The 7,009-nt window shown below is 41.1% G+C and overlaps 1 long non-coding RNA gene across 1 annotated transcript in view; it reads right to left on the bottom strand.

The window, feature by feature from the left end:
* Positions 1 to 2,935: 2,935 nt before the first annotated feature.
* Positions 2,936 to 7,009, bottom strand: part of LOC147752741 (uncharacterized) — a 14,046-nt gene continuing 9,972 nt past the window's right edge. Inside the window, exon 3 of the long non-coding RNA XR_015313266.1 lies at positions 2,936 to 3,596. This is a non-coding gene — a long non-coding RNA (uncharacterized LOC147752741). The remainder of the gene's footprint in view (positions 3,597 to 7,009) is intronic.

Here is a 7,009-nt window from a genome sequence, read left to right as displayed (position 1 = left end):
CAGCCCTTACCTATTGGCCGCCGTGTCTCAGACTAAATTCGTATCCGTTGCTCTGGCAAAAGCCGCGGCGCCTCCGGAAGCAGGAGGTGGCCCTGTGCGGGCAACATTCCAGCATAGAAACGCCGTTTTCCATTCATTCCGGTACGTAGAAATGTGTCTTACTTCCTTCCCCTTATCCTCCCCTCTTCAGCCTTTATTCGTATTCTCGTTTTCCCCGTCTTCTATATTCGGTCGTATCCCAAAACGGACGGAAACTACGGCTCCTCCGAAGCCTGCAAGCCCCATTTTCCTTCAGAATGGCATAGACGGCCTTTAGAGGAAAGCGCAATGACCTTGAAGCTTAACGGCTACCGAAAACGGGGGCTTAGCTGCTAAGCGGTAGACGGAACACTACTCCAGAGTTGCCAGCGCAGTATCTCTTCTTTCTTCCGTCCGGCCGCCCTTTTCTCCTTGGAAATCCTACACAGACTGGACCAAATCTGGTTTCCGCCTACCGTTTTTCCCTAGAAAAGCTATGGCGGCAACCAATAATCTTTTATGTTGTGCCGTTACAGCAGAACCTTGATAATGCAGCAGCGCTGGCTTTGGCCCTTGGTCCGGGCTAGCTGCTTGTTCACTTCGCCAGAATCTTTTGACTTAAAGGGAACTCAGTCCCTTCTTATATCCGCCTACATCCCTTCCCAGCCTCTGCGTTCTGATCGTTTAGTGCTCCATTCTAATCTGTTCTGTTTCGACAAACGTTTGACAAAGCCGGGCTCGAGTAGATTGGACGGTGCGTTTGCTTACTTTCTCACATATTCGCCTGTCCATCTTTACGCTCGCCTTAGGACGGAGTCGGTAGATGTTCATAGCCGATAGCGTCGGACGTCGCTTGTGTGCAAATGCTGGACGCTGGTGGAATGCCAATGAGTTCTGATGTGGCCGTGCGTGTACGCGACGATGCCGCACAAACAGTATGGTTGAATAGGCAGTAAGAAAAGGAACGTGTCCTGACATTTTTACCGTGAGTTCTACATTGCTACTTAATCCAGGGCCAACTAAATGTATCAAACTGTCCAAGCACGCCGGGTCTCGTACACACCGTTTTCGTGCGTATTCGGGGGTTTGTTCGATGTGGTCAACTTTTAGCACTTAGTTTTCTTACCCGATGCTTCGTTCGTTTCAGGCAAAGACGGAGGAGTTGACTAAGCAATATGAGTAAGGTTACAAAGTGTCTCGCGCGAAGAGCTCTTCTTTGCCAAAAGAAACTTCCAGCTGTAGGATGCTGCTTGCAAGACTGGCAAAAGGATGATAGACTGGTAGTGTAGCAAAGCACAACGCTCTTGACGATTTTGAGGAGAATCATGAACTGGCAAGGTCTCTTGGTGCGCGTCGTGAGGTAGCCATATGCTGAACCCCGGCAGTAGCTAAGTGTGTTTTAGTCGCGCACCAGCTTTAGCCTCTATTCTAGCTCTTATAACCTGGGAGCTTCCAACAAGATAACGGGGATAAAAGACCAGAAAATGCTCGTGTTGCTTTCTGCCGTTAGTGTTGGCGGCGGCCTTAACCTACAGCCGGTTGGCGAGCAACGTAACCATACGACAGCGAAGGCTTTTTTCTTGCTGCCATAAGTAGGACCGGCATTCGTGTAAGCGAGCTATCTAGGACGTAAGTATGTTTTGCGGATGATTCGCGCAATATCAATGAGGTATCGGTTTAGCAAAAAAACTGGGTCGAGCGATTCACAGGGTTTGTCAATGAATTGCTACGACAGCTGTACTTTTCATGAAGAACGATGACTTTCTTTGGGTTATGGCATAGGCGCCGACCATGACATGACCATGAATCTAGCTCTCATGCCATACCACTTACCAACTCGACGATTTCAAGTTAGGAAGTATAGAGACTTCCATTGAAACGAGACCACTGAGTGTCTTTGTTATTACTACATTATAAACAGTGTATAGTAAATGTCTAAGGTTATTGTTGACAATAAGACGGCCCTGCTAAGAATGAGGATTATAGATCTGTAGCAAAAGGTATAATTAAGATTTCTAGGGTAGAATAAATCGAGACACTTCGACAACTACGTTTTAGAGTTATAAATCAAAAAAGTAATTTGATGTAATTATGTAAGATTACGTGAGCGGGCATAAATTCTAGTAAATATCCACTCGGGAATGATTTGTCAACCTGAACGCAATAGTTGACAGGTATTAGATGATATCATATATGCAATAAATACAGAAGCAGATACACGGAGAGGAGACCTCTTTTCGCCATCGTATCGTCCCGCATTTGTCGCCGTATGTTGTCTGTTGTACGGTACAGTTGAAACTGCAACTTATGTAGCATCCTCCACAGTTCTTTATTTTATATTAGTCACACACAGAATTCTCTTTACTTTCCTAACTTAACATAGAAGGATTATTTGTGTTCCTTATTTCATACATTTTCGCAAGGATATTAAATACAGATAGCTCCCTTTTGTTGTAAACATGATGGGACATCCTCTGGTTTGAGCGCTAACGACAGCCATTTCAACTTCCAAATATGATCCCTGATGAAAAACGTTAGGGACGGGACACGTGGTGTGTTACAGAAAAATTATGTCTCCTGATGTACGGATACATCTATCGTAGCAGGCGTTATTAAGAATTCGCGTGATGGTAGCATGCTTAAGCAATTAACTTAGAAACACTCAGTGAGGCAACATAGCTTCAAAACTAAGGTTAGATATACTTTGCTATATGGGAGGAGCCTCGTGCTTGAATCAACGCCTAACAGCATAACCGGAACTAACCTCTTAGGAAACGCTATTTGTGTAGAAAATTTTTCCTGAAAGCGTTTGAACGTGGTAAAATACTTTAGGTTATGCTCAGACAAATAAACTAGATTACATGAATAGGGGGCGAACGAACGATGGCGTCATACAGCAGCAGAAAGAAAAGGGGTACAGTGTAGAAAGATCCAAAATATAAAGGTACAATTTTTTTGTTGCCAGGGGTGCAACACTACACGGTGCATCTTCAAAGTTCTCTGCCTCCTCTTTTCTTAGAGAATTACGCGTTTAATGCACAAGCTGAACAGTGCTCATTGATGCTTATTGTAAGCATATCTTAAATAGCAATGGATCGAGTGCCGAAACCGAAATTCATTAAATATCATAGACAATCACTTGAAGCTAATTTTTAGCCATTTTGTAGTATCGGTATATAGAATATATTTACGCGTAAAGGACACCGTTGGAAATGTGAAAAGATGAAAAATTGCTCACCGCTACTTTGAGGCGCCCTCTCAATGAGGTTCATTGGCTGCTCACTGAGAGGTTTCGATATAAACCCTTCATCTTTATACAAACTTTCTGCTTAAACGCTTAATTGCTGGATACAAGCATTGACATTATGCTTATTTTTAAGGAAAGTAGTCAATTCGTTTATATAGCACACGAGAAAAATGCACACAGTCACACATGGGTCGTTCGCGCTACTTGCGCCTATTTTTCTATGAATCGATATCAATACGTTGCTTTCACATTTTATTGAGCGCCAAGGGCTAAATTAGTTTGAAGAGCTGAGACTGTTCGGCTATTATAGGGGCAAACGTTTCCAGACGATCTGAAAAGAATTGCATCTGTTAGAACAACAATATGGTAAAATGTGGTAGAAATTATACTAATGGAGGGTTGAAGCAGGACTGTCAAGTCGTCAAATGACCTTTGCTCCACCCTCAGTATGGTGCAAATTAACGTTATAATGATTTTACAATATTGCGCGACGAGCTAAACACAGCCCTCTAGGACTCGGTAACCCTGTCAATCAACTCTTTGCTATTTAAGTACAAAGGTAACATGGCGCTAGATTTGCGTATTTCGTAGATTTTCGTAGACCGGCTTTACGACAGCGAACGAAAAAGCCGTGTGGATGAGTCGCTATTTGACATGACATCAAGATGAATAAATTGTCTTTTATTTAAAATTATTGTCCTGAAAGTCTACATTTGAATTTATTTCTGATCATGCGGGTAGAAACCGTAACGGCCTGCTGATAGCGCCACAGTTTGCGTATTCACCTACTGAAGTTGGAGGCGGTGGCAAGTGAAATGAGGTCCCCCGGCTCAGATGTTCTGGCACTAAAATATTATCTGGCCTACTACCAAAAGGAGCCAACCGTCTTACGGAACGCGCAGTGGCAGACCGAACGTAAATTAATAAATACTGATCACCGACCTGGTAGATGTATAAAATTTTTCTGCATTTTGTCGATAGCAGAGAATGTATAAAATGAACTAGATCCGTATAAAACGAACAAATCTACGTAAACGTAGTAATAACGCTAACATTGCAGACTGAATAAGAACTTCGTTATACTTAACCAAGCACACCTTTTTCGTTATGTTTTAGGTGCAGTTACATAATTTGACCATATAGCTATGTCAATGTACAAAGAGTGCTTAATACGATGCAACTAGAAGCGTATTAAGTATTTAGGAAGTAGCGCGTTACGAAAATGAAAGACGCACGTCTATGAGTCGGACTAGATCGAAATCTTGGGCTGCGGTGTAGGAACACCTGAAACCAATGGCGGATAAAAAATGTAGACAGATTTTCCTAATTTTCTATTGATCGCTCAATAGAAACAACTCAATTTGATCTCCTGAATACTAATTAACACTAAAATGTCACATGTATTCGACCAAATTCGAAAACAGGAAAGCTATTCTAGCTCCTACACTCAACTCTCTACTTGTGGCATGTCGACCAGACGCGCAAGTTTCACAAACCGCATCTTCCGTTTCCGCTCTCCTGACTCCGTTTGATCATAGCTATATTGTTCAATACATGAAAAAACGACAGAAGACTTCTAGTCGTCGCCAAACGTTAACAGCAATAACATCGAGCGGAAATCACAAAACCGAAAATCTGGCAAGCAAATCAGGATCAGAAAAAAAAAAGAAACCCACAAATGGAAAACAAAGTTACACACATGTATGTCGGCTGGGGTCTGATCGACGTAAGAAAACAATGCCGTTATCGCGAGAAACGGATCTTCGATGTAGTTGCGTCTACAATCTTAATTGCATCTACCAGCGGAAAGACCGCAAGTACGTTCGAAATTAATCTGCAACTTTACGCCGTCTGGACGATTTCTTAATTCTAAACCTTCTTAAATCTACAGCAATCTATGACGGCCGTAGTAAGATAGCAGCACGCTTTGTCGTCAAGGGCGCCACATCAAGTAACCGTGGACTCGCTTGATGGCTTGGTCTTCATTGACACGTTGGAACTATTGCTCTTTCCATTACGACTAAATTACACCTTCGTGAAACTTCCTTCGGTCCTTAATAACAAGTTATTTTTTTCTCTCGTTTAAAGCTTGCTTAGAACCGGCTTCTAATTTAGCATTGCCTGTAAGAAGTATTAGCTCTCTTTGATTTTCAAGAGCACAAACTATCTGTAAAGACTAAGCTCATGGTCTACCCTTGTGTTGTTAGAATAACCACTTCTGTTTTTATTATACCTATATATACGTGCCTTTATATGAGTTTGACTATGTGGGCCTGCTCAGCAAAGCTCTGCAACAGCCCAGAAAGAATATTTATAATAAATAAATAATAGTATAGCTGTATGAAAATAAGCCGTAACCCGCTAAGAATAGTAAGCCGATTTCATATTTTACCAGAATGCTCAGCCCATAAATACCACTTTGTTGTCAATTCTGGTTACATGCTAATTTTTATGGCAAGCTCCGAAAACGTTTGTATATTAAAGACTCTATCTACTATTATGCTATATTTTCTAATGTACGCGAAACTAAAATCGTATTCAAGAAGTAAGTACCTATCCTAAACCAGGCACAAAGAACGATATATATATATATATATGTGATTGATATTGTTGACATTAGAAAAACTTCTACAAATGTCTAGAACTGACGGCCAGCGTTTACGAACGAAAGTTATGGGTTAACCTCTTGAAACAAAAAAGTGTGCGGAATTAGAGAATGGTTGAAATATACGCTCGAATGATTAGAACCTAAATCGATTGCAAAAGTGCACCATTGTGTTGTTGTGTTAACTTTTCTACTGTCATGCAGCTTCCATTACGTGATACTTTGTTCTATTGCTAGTTACTTTAGGGTACGGTTACACATGGCACACGCTACCGTTACAATCGTCCCGTTGTCATCATAGTTAATTTTCTTTTGATCGGTATCCTTGTTGCCCCTTTAACAGTTGATGGATATCAATTATAGTTCGTGAAAGTTCGCATACTAATACGGTACCGCAGTTGGCTTCCTATGATCTCAATAAGATCTCGCAGGGTATTTGCGTCGTGCAGGTACCCACTGTCCTATCGGTCCTACTATTTCATTTCATTAATTGATGGCTAAATCTATAAAGGACTATATTGGATTAGTCGAGAATGTTTAGCCAATACATTCGGCTGTACTATCTCTGTTCCAGTTACCTGTGCTACTGACAGGACAACCCCGTTATTTGATTACTTGACGCTTTATTATTTAGCCATACATTTTGCAGAGAAAATGTCGGGATGGCAAACTCGAACTATCGATCTGTGAGCGCATTTTGCAGAGATTTACCCGCAGCGTTTAAATTATATAACGTTTTTCTTTACTACTAATTATCTTTAATAGTTATCTGTTTCGGTCTCCACCGTCCGCAACTGAGGTACTGGTGGAGGCTTTGCCGCCGAACATTTTTAGAACATTAGCTGAAAGCCAATGAAGATTAATGGAGTCCGAACTTAAAAGGCAAACGTAAAAGCCTCCGCTTTTGGAAGCCGTATGTGTCCCTCCCATGTAAATAGATAATACTTGAAACAAACATTAATACTAAAGACTAAGTATTTCGCCTAAGTTCTAATTTTATATTTATGTATAACATTTGTAGTTATTTTGCTTCGTCCTAGCGGATACTCATTTTCCACCGCTCTGTACAACAAACAAATCACTTATTAACGTTCCACTTATATATATATAATATATATATATATATATATATATACATA

Source organism: Varroa jacobsoni, unplaced genomic scaffold, assembly GCF_002532875.2.
Source record: "Varroa jacobsoni isolate VJ856 unplaced genomic scaffold, vjacob_1.0 scaffold_1034, whole genome shotgun sequence".
NCBI classification, from domain to species: Eukaryota; Metazoa; Arthropoda; class Arachnida; order Mesostigmata; family Varroidae; genus Varroa; species Varroa jacobsoni.
The sequence above is the reverse complement of the archived record's forward strand: the minus strand, read 5'-3'. Positions and strand labels throughout refer to the sequence as shown.